Source organism: Vicugna pacos, chromosome 22 (genome assembly GCF_048564905.1).
Source record: "Vicugna pacos chromosome 22, VicPac4, whole genome shotgun sequence".
NCBI classification, from domain to species: domain Eukaryota; kingdom Metazoa; phylum Chordata; class Mammalia; order Artiodactyla; family Camelidae; genus Vicugna; species Vicugna pacos.
This window is the reverse complement of record NC_133008.1, coordinates 31,595,748-31,604,829: the sequence shown is the minus strand read 5'-3', so window position 1 is coordinate 31,604,829 and position 9,082 is coordinate 31,595,748. Positions and strand designations below refer to the sequence as shown.

Here is a 9,082-nt window from a genome sequence, read left to right as displayed (position 1 = left end):
AGACTCTTGTTAATACCCGATACCGTCATGGTAGATGCATCTTGCCACGAGTTTGTCCACACCCGCAGAATGCTCACCACCAAGAGCGAATCCCAGTGGGTTCATCCTGGTCACAAATGTGCCCCTCTGGTGGGGGACGTTGAGAGTTGGGGAGGCTGTGCATGGCGGGGAGGGGTAATGGGAAATCTCGGTACCTTCCGCTCAATGTTTCTAGGAACCTAAAACTGCTCTTAAAAATAGCACTTCAACATGCACACAAATGCATACACACCCGTGCACTGTGACCCACTTCTACGTCTACCTCAGAGGCTCCCCCTGCTCTGTCCCTGTCCCTCCCCTCCTGGAGGTTACCACTGCTTGACTTCCCATCTCCTCTGATGCATTTTGCTTGATTTTGTACCTTCTGCAGTCAGAGTCACACCACACATTGTCTCTGTGCTGGCTTTATCCACTCCAGTTCTCGGCTCCAGAGATCAAGGTGTGGGTGGGGCTGGTCCCCTCTGAGGCCTCGCTCCCTCCTGTGCAGAGGGCAGTCTTCTCCCTGCATCCTCACATGGGCGTCCCTCTGTGTGTGTGTGTCCTGATTTCCTTTTCCTCTTAGGACACCAGTCAGATGGGATTAGGGTCTAGAACTCATTTCACTCAGATTAACTCTGTAAAGACTGTCTCCACATAGCAAACAATCTAATAGTTACTGTGGAGAAAGGAGGTGAGAAGGGATAATTTGGGAGTTTGAGATTCCCAAATATTAACTAGCATATAAAAATATAGATAAAAAGCAAATTTCTTCTGTTTAGCACAGGGAACTATATTCAAAATCTCATAAAAACCTTTAATGACAAAGAATATGAAAACGAATACATGTATATATATGCATGACTGGGACATTGTGCTGTACACCAGAAATTGACACATTGTAACTGACTATATATCAATTTTAAAAAAAGACTCTGCCTCCAACTACAGCCACATTCTGAAGTACAGGTGATGATTAGGGCTTCCACGGACGACACATTTGGGGGAATACAATTCAGTCCGTAACAGGCGCCTATGCATTCAGGAATTGATCTGCTGAGTCACGGAATATACATGAGTTTAGATTTCGTCCAAACTGCCCAGTGGTTTACCAAAGTAGCCACGCTCTCTGGCCCCTGGCTTTATTTCTTCCACGCGCCCCTGGTTTCTCCCAACTCCAACCTATGAGATCTTCCTGGTTTCAACACGCAGAGTCAGGTCCTGCCAGGAATGCTCTTCGCACAGAAAACTCATCATTTCAGGGTTCAGGGAAAGTGTCGCTTCTGCAAAGATGCCGTCCCCGACCACTCAGCTCACCACGTTACCACCCACGTTGCAGTCCCCGTAGAGCACTTACTGTGACTATTGGAAATGGCCTCTTATTGTTTATTTTTTTTAATAGAGGTACGGGGAATTGAACCCGGGACCCCATTCACGGTAAGCACTCAGTCTACCTCTGCGCTCTCAGCTTTATTTTACTTCACCTGTCTCCTTCCGCTGCTTAGGAGCGCTCCTGGAGCAGGGACCAAGTCCGAGGCCTAGGAAAGAGCCTGGAGTATAGCAGCATTCCAACATCATGAGCCGTCAGGGAGATGCAGACCCGAAGTACAGTGAGGTGGCACCTCATGCCTGCCAGGATGGCTGCATTCAAAAAATAGATGGGGGGGTATAGCTCAGCGGTAGGGTGCGTGCCTAGCAAGCACGAGGTCCTGGGTCCAATCCCCAATACTTCCATTAAATAACTAAATGAACCTAATTACCTCCTCCCAACCAAAAATAAAATAAAATAAAATAAACTCAAAGACAGATCATGACAAGTGTTGGTGAGGGTGTGAAGAAATCAGAACTGCACACGCCGCAGGTGGTAATGTTAAATGGTGACTTGCACTCAGCCCAAAAAGCCGCAGCGGACCCAGTGGGATCACTTACCTGGGTCCTCTGCAGAGCTGGACTTGGGTCGCGCCAGCAAAACTCAGTCATAGAGGTAACTACTACTTTATTGCAATATATTTAAAAATCAAAAGTAATGCAAAAAACGGTAGAGGAAATAACATTTTGAATAAGCATCAGTTTCCCCATCTGAGAAAGGAAAACAGTGAGAGCAGGACAGGAGGTCTCCCGGCAGCCGGGGTCCCCGCCCCGAATTGCGGGCGGGGCAATTCCGTTGGGGTGGGGTGCTTTGCCGCCCCCTCCCCGCCCCTTCCCCGCCCCCCAAGCTAGAGTCCGGGGCCTGGCAAGCCTGCGCGCGCGGAAAATGCGGAGGGCTCTCGGAGGACCCCCGAAGGCCCCGCCCCCGACCCGTCTATCACTCGCCGCGGCACACCTCTCGGCCAATCGGCCCCCGCCACCGCTGCCCAGGAGCCAATGAAAGCGGGCTTCTCGGGAGGGGGCGGGACGTGCAGCAAGTCGCTCTCCGCGTTCCTGGAGCCTTACGGAAGAAATGCGGCCTGGCGTTGGGACCCCTCAGCCCGGAGAACCCAGCAGTGGGGCGGGAGGACAAGGAGGCTCCCCCAGCCCTTGGCACGGGGGCTCGGCCTTCTGCAAGAGTTTCCCTATCTCCTTAAGTAGATTTCCCCCAGTCCGGGACGGTCCTCCGTTTTAGGGGAGGGGTCTGCCGCCCTGTAGATTCCCCCCAGAACCAGGGACTGGTTTCTTCCTTGTCCACGCTGGTCCCGTCTTCGCAACAATCTTAGGTCAGTAGGTGTTGTCATCATTCCCAAATTACACTTGAAACTGAGACTCGGAGCCCCAAGACCCTTGCCCAAGATTCCCCACTATGATTAGCATATCTGCTTGGCTCCATTTGGGCAGGAGTTTTAGACTAGGATACTTGGGGTGGATGATTCTTGGTTGTGGGGGCTGTGTTGTGTGCTGCGGGGTGTGCAGCTGCACCCCTGGCCTCACCCACTCGATGCCAGCCACAACCCCCTCCCCCCGTCATGACAACCATAAATGTCCCCAGAAATTTACCAGCGTCCCCTGGGGAGTTGGCAGGGTCCCCCATGGGGGGGACCCACTGGATTAGGGGATTCCAGGGACTCCCTAGGAGATGGTTCCATGACCTACTGAGGTCCTAGGATTCTGCACACATTTAAATATGCACCTGAGGGGAAGGGAGAGGCGATGACTCAGAGACGCTGGGGGTCGCCCTACTCTAGACCGTCTGACCTTCTGGGATTTATCGTGGTGTGTGTAGTGTGAGCAGGGATTCAGCTGAGTAGGATTCCATCCCACCCCCCAATACTGCGGGGCTTCTTAACCTCGGCACTGCTGAAATCTGGGGCCGAGTCGTTCTCTGAGGCGGGGCCCTCCTGAGCCCCATGGGGTGTTGAGCAGCGTCCTTGGTGCCCACCCGCTCTATGCCGGGAAACTTCCCGACTTGTGACACCCACAGATGTACCCAGACATTGCAACTGTTGAAGGAGCAAGCGTGGTTGCGAACTGCTGCTCAGGGCCTAAAGCCAAATCCCCTGGGGGGCCCTTGGAAGCGCCAACGGCCCAGCCCAGATCCCAGTTTCTGATTCAGCAGGTCGGGAGTAGGGTCCAAAAATCCGCATTTCTGAAGGACCTCAGATGCTACTGGTGTTGGGGATTCCGCTTGGAGAACCGCTACTGTCGGGCGGTGCCGGCCTCGCTGCGACCTGCAGCCGGGCCCCTCCCTCCGAGTGTGGGGAGCCAGGAGCGGTGGGTGTGGGTGTTTCTTGGGAAGCGCTCATATAACTGCAGCTCCTCATCCGGCCTGAAGCCAGGGGTTCGGACCGTGCTGCCTTTAGTCGGTAGGTGGCGACAGTGCCCGCTTGATCTCGGAGGGTCGAGGAAGGGGTGCCGGGCTCCCCGGGGGCTGCGTGGGCCATCCGATCCCGCTCACCAGCACAACAGTAATCATGGTGTCCACTCAGGTGCACCCTGTTCTCACTCCCGGCCGGGCCATGGGGTTGTCACAGTAGACAAAACTTCCAGCCATCCTGGTGCGGTCGTTCTAGATAAGTAAGGTATCACCAGGTAGTGTAAGTGGGGAGAAGGCAATAAAAGAGTGGGCTAGGAGAGACTAGGAGATGGGGGCTCCTTTCTGGCCCCCACTCCCGCGTGGCCAGGGTTTGAGGAGGGTCAGTTAGACCGTGCGCCTGGTGAGGTGCATTTCCAGCCCCCAGACATGGGAAGAGGTCATTCCATGGCAGCAAAACTCAGGGACAAATGTTCATGGTCTTCCCAGCTGTGCCAGGCCCTGTTTCAGGCCACGACAGAGCTGCGGTGGGTGGCTGCGCAGCAGGACCCTACCTTGATGTCGGGGGGAGGTGCCCGCGTAAACCTACACCTAATGTAAAATAATCAAAAGGACACGGATGGGACCAAGAGAGCTGGGGGCCTAAGAGACGGCGTCTGTTTCCTCATCTTGAAAATGTGTTACTAGTGGTACGTTCTTACAGAGTTGTTGAAAGGACTATGTGAGACCATCAAAGAGTTTTGGAATGGTGTCTGTTCCAAATAAGCCTTCGGGAGATGTTAACCGTGATGAATTATTACCATTAACATCAGCATCTGAGGCCTGAGAAAGCAGAGAACCAGGTAGGTCATAATTGTGTGTAAACTAAGAGGTAAAGGGTTGTGAGCAAAGAGGTTGGGTTTTTGAATTTTGTGACATTTGAGTTTGCTTTTCGGAAACAAAATGTTTACCACCCTGGGGGGAAATTGCCAGATGACAGATGGTTGGGGTGTGTGTGTGTGAGAGACAGAGAGAGAGGGTCATGGAGTCCTCTTAGAGTCTGGGTGGGTAGGCAGGGATTCACTCACTGAGAGACCTGCTGGGGGCAGTGAAGTGTCCTAAAGCCTCTGGGAAGCCGCAGATGGCAGCTTTCCACTCCTTGTCAGACTCCAGCAGCCTTTCATCTGCCTTCCCTGGGCAGCTGAAGGGAATCCCCCCAGCCTACTTCCAGGAAGATCACCATAGAGGCGGGAAACACCTGGGGTCCGTCCAGCTGCCCGGGACAACCTCAGAAAGTCAACAGGATAAACAGCCAGAAAAACACAAGCCACACAACTTGGCGCGAGGACTGTTGACTTTGGCCCCAGCCTAGTGGAGATAGGGGACACTTGGAGGGCAGCCTCTCTCCTCTCCAGGACTCTTTTGTTGATTGCCTTGCAGAGGTGGGAGAGCTTATGGCTGGCAGCCGACCTGAGCTTCTGTTCTGACTGACTCCAGGGCGCTTTCTGCTGCTATTAACCTTACAGTTGGGGAGCCAAGTCCATGGTTTTGCAACTTTTTGGTGCTGGACACAAATGTGCCACTGTGAGTTTTCTAGGTCACATTACTTGTGAGAGGTGCTGAATGATGAACAACGTCAAAACAAAAGGGACAGTACCAGTCGAGGCTGTTGGTTGATAAAAGACTGAAGCTGTGACTCAAATTAGCTTAAACTAAAAAACAAAAACAAAACAAAACAAAACAAAAAGAGGATCCTGATTCACGTATGGCTGGATCCAGGTGTTTAAACAGTGTTGTGGAGGCACGACCTTTTTTTCTCTCGAGGATCTGTCCTCCTTGTTTTGACTTCGTTCTCAGACAAGCTCAACTGTTAGTTGCTAACAGTGACTCCTAGCATCTCCAGGCTTCCACCCTGTGGCACAATGAGGGACTCTGCTTATATTTCAGATGAAGTCCCCGGTTGACTCTCACTGGTCCCACCTGAGTCACCTGTTTGTTCCCGAGCCAATCATTGTGGCCAGGGTGAGGGAACTTCCCTGACTGGCGTGGCCAAGCTGATAGTGGAGTCCCTGGAACCACGTGGACTGAGAGTCGTGAGAGGAACAGTCTCCCACAAACATCGGGGCACCGGGTCCAGAAGGCTGTGCTGATCTGAAGCGGGTAGAACATAGACACCACTTACAGGTGCCTGGCCTCTGTGGGGCTTCCCATAAGGAGATGCCAATCCATTTCCATTCCCACCCCAATCCCAGTCCTAGAAACATAAGCACAGACAGCGCCTCTGTCTTGGAGGCGGGACCAGTGTGGAGTACATGCTAGTGTAAGGAGGGATCCTGTTCTGCTCACCTGCTCATCTGTTGATGGACGCTTAGGTTGCTTCTCATTCTGGGCTTTTGTGGGTAGAACTTCTACGAGCATCCATGTACTAGTATTTGAGTCCCTGTTCTAATTCCTTTGGGTGTGTATCTGGGAGTCAATGCCCTGCCTTCAGTTTCACCCTCTCGGCTGTATCCATGCCCGTGGCCGGGTGGTACCAGAGGAGAAGAGATGCCCCTTAGCCCAGCAAACAGCTGATCTGTGTTGTGCACCTTGCTCTGCCCACTCCCCACAGGCCTCCCCCTCCCGACTCAGCACTGCCCTTTGGATGCACGGAATTGATGCATGACTCGTTAGAAAGACTTAGCCGGTCTTTGCTGGTTTTCTTTCCCTAAGTGGAGTTATTCGTGTTGATGTAGAGGCTGCAACATGCGTCTACACAGACAGCCTGACAGCAGGGTCCCTGGGTAAGGGGACCACACAGGGGACCCCTGGGTTGGGAGCCAGCCGGCCTCTCTCGGGTTGCAGAGAGAGGATTTCAGAAATCTTGTCTGTCCCTGTCCTGCAAGGAGATGAAGGCAGTGTGTGAACAAGAGGTAGGGAGAGAAAGGTCATTTCCTTTCTCTCTTTTATGTCTCTTTTTCCTTTTTCTGCACACCTGCCCCCTTAACGGAGGTACTGGGGATTGAAGCCAGGACCTTGTGCACGCCCAGCACCTAGTGTACCAGTGAGCTATATCCGCCCATCCCCTCCTGTGTTTTTATTGTTTTTTTGTTTTTTGTTTTCTTTTTCTGGGAGGGGAGGTAATTTAGTTTATTTACTTATTTATTTTTAGAGGAGCTGCTGGGGATTGAACCCAGGACCTTGTGCATGCTAGGCATGTGCTCTACCACTTGAGCTATACCCTCCCCCCCGTTTGTTTTTTTTTAAATGAATTTCACATAATATAAAATTAACCATTTAGAGAGTACAATTCAGTTTTATAGACAGTACATCCACGATGTTGTTTAACCATCAACTCTGTCTATTTGCAGAACATTTTTATAACCCCAGAATATTTTTATAACCCATACCCCTTTGCAGGCACTCCTCATCCTCTCCCCCAGCCCCTGGCCCTCACCACCTGCTTTCTGTCTCTATGGATGTGACTCCTCCAGGGACCTCCAGTGAGTGGGATCAGACACTGTGTGTCCTTCTGTGTCTGGTTCTCTCATTAAGCATCATATCTTCAAGGTTCATCCATGTTGTAGCAGGTGTCAGAATCTCCTTCGAATTCGTGGCTGAGTAATATTCCATTGTATGGATGATCACATTCTGTTTATCCATCATCTGGTGATGAATACTTGAGTTGTTTCCACCCTTTGTCTATTGTGGATAATGCTGCTATGAATGTTGAGTGTTCAAGTCCCCAATTGCCTCTCTCTCCCATATTTACCCAGAAGTGGAGTTGCTGGATTATAGGGTAATTCTATGTTTAACTTTTAGAAAAACTGCCAAAATGTTTTGCACAGCAGCTGTACCATTCTATGTCCCTACCTGTACATGTTTTTGCATTTTGAGAAATTGAAGATAAGCAGAAACATATGCTGAAGAGATTCATTCTTTAGATGCAGAAAATCTAGGCATTGTTTTTAACAACTTGTCAAAGAGCATTTAAAAAAAGAATCAGCAAAACAGGGACTCTTGGCTAGCTTGAGTGGGACATCCAGGGATGGAAAGATGTCTTAAAAAAAAAGTTAAACTAAAACACATATTAATCTGCATTTTTATTTAGAAAAGAGAAAAAGAGAGCGACCAGCTTCAAGCAGGATGTTTTCCCAGAGTGTCATTTGTTTGTTTTGGGGGGGAAGGTAATTAGGTTTACTTATTTGTTAGTTTTTTTTTAATGGAGGTACTGGGGATTGAACCCAGGACCTCATGCACACAAAGTATGTGCTCTACCACTGAGCTATACTTACCCCCAGCCACCCCCCACCCTGAGTGGTGTTGTATGCAGCAATAGATCAGGACACCAGGCGATGCTTTGCAAATTAAGAGGAGAAACACACGAGGTTGGACTCTAAGGGCCCTGCAGTGTTGAGGATCTGGGCTGCAGTGGGGACACCAGGAAGTGGGTTCTCCCCTCCAGCCACCGGTCCCAAGGTAGACATTTGATGGATTTTGGCAGGGGATTACTTGGTTCTTCCAGGAGGGGAGCAGGGAGAAAATAGAAAGATATGAATAAAATTTTCGCCCTTCAGAGTCCTTTTAGATCGGATACTAAGTCCTTGCTTAGCAATGGGGTCAAACCAGGGTCTTCTTACCCCCGCACTGCGGACATGCGGGGAAGCTCTGTTTTGAGGGCATCCTGTGCATTGTATGGTGTTGAGTAGCATTCCCTGGCCTCTGGGTCTGGATGCCAGGAGCACCCCCAGTCCTAACAATCACGAATACCCCCAGACATTGCCCAGTGTCCCCTGGGGGTGGGGGGACAAACTGCCCCTGGTTGAGACCCTCTGGGTTAAACCTGTGTAACTAGAATGAATAACTGGATTTGCTCATAAAATTAGCATATTTTGCCTGTGTTGATGGAAAATGAATCACTCAAGTCAATCTAAGAAAGAAATGGGAAATTTTATTCAAGCCAAATTTGAGGATTATAACCTGGGAAGAGCATCTCTGCTATGAGGACTGTTCCATCCATTGGAAATCAAGGCACAGGGGATGGGGGTATGGCTCAGTGGTTGAGCGCATGTTTGGCATGCAGGAGGTCCTGAGTTCAATCCCCAGTTCCTCTATTAAAAAAAAAATATATATATATATATGTATATATATATATATATATATAAATAAAATAAATCATGCTCAACACAAAGTATAGAACCTACACAGTACTAACAACTATTTGAAAAAAATGGAGTTGGGGTTTTCTTGGGCATGAAACACCCTGTCCTCCTTGCTTGGCCCTCAATAAACTTTTGGGGTGTGGGTAACTCTCAGTGGTAGAGCACATGCTTAGCATGCAGGAGGCCCTGGGTTCAATCCCCCATCCCTCCATTAAAAAATAAA

The 9,082-nt window shown here is 50.3% G+C and overlaps 1 non-coding gene across 1 annotated transcript; it reads right to left on the bottom strand.

The window, feature by feature from the left end:
* Window positions 1–7,920: 7,920 nt before the first annotated feature.
* On the bottom strand, window positions 7,921–7,996 carry TRNAT-UGU (transfer RNA threonine (anticodon UGU)). Its single transcript has one exon. It is a non-coding gene; the product is annotated as a tRNA-Thr (tRNA).
* Between the last annotated feature and the right edge of the window lie 1,086 nt (window positions 7,997–9,082).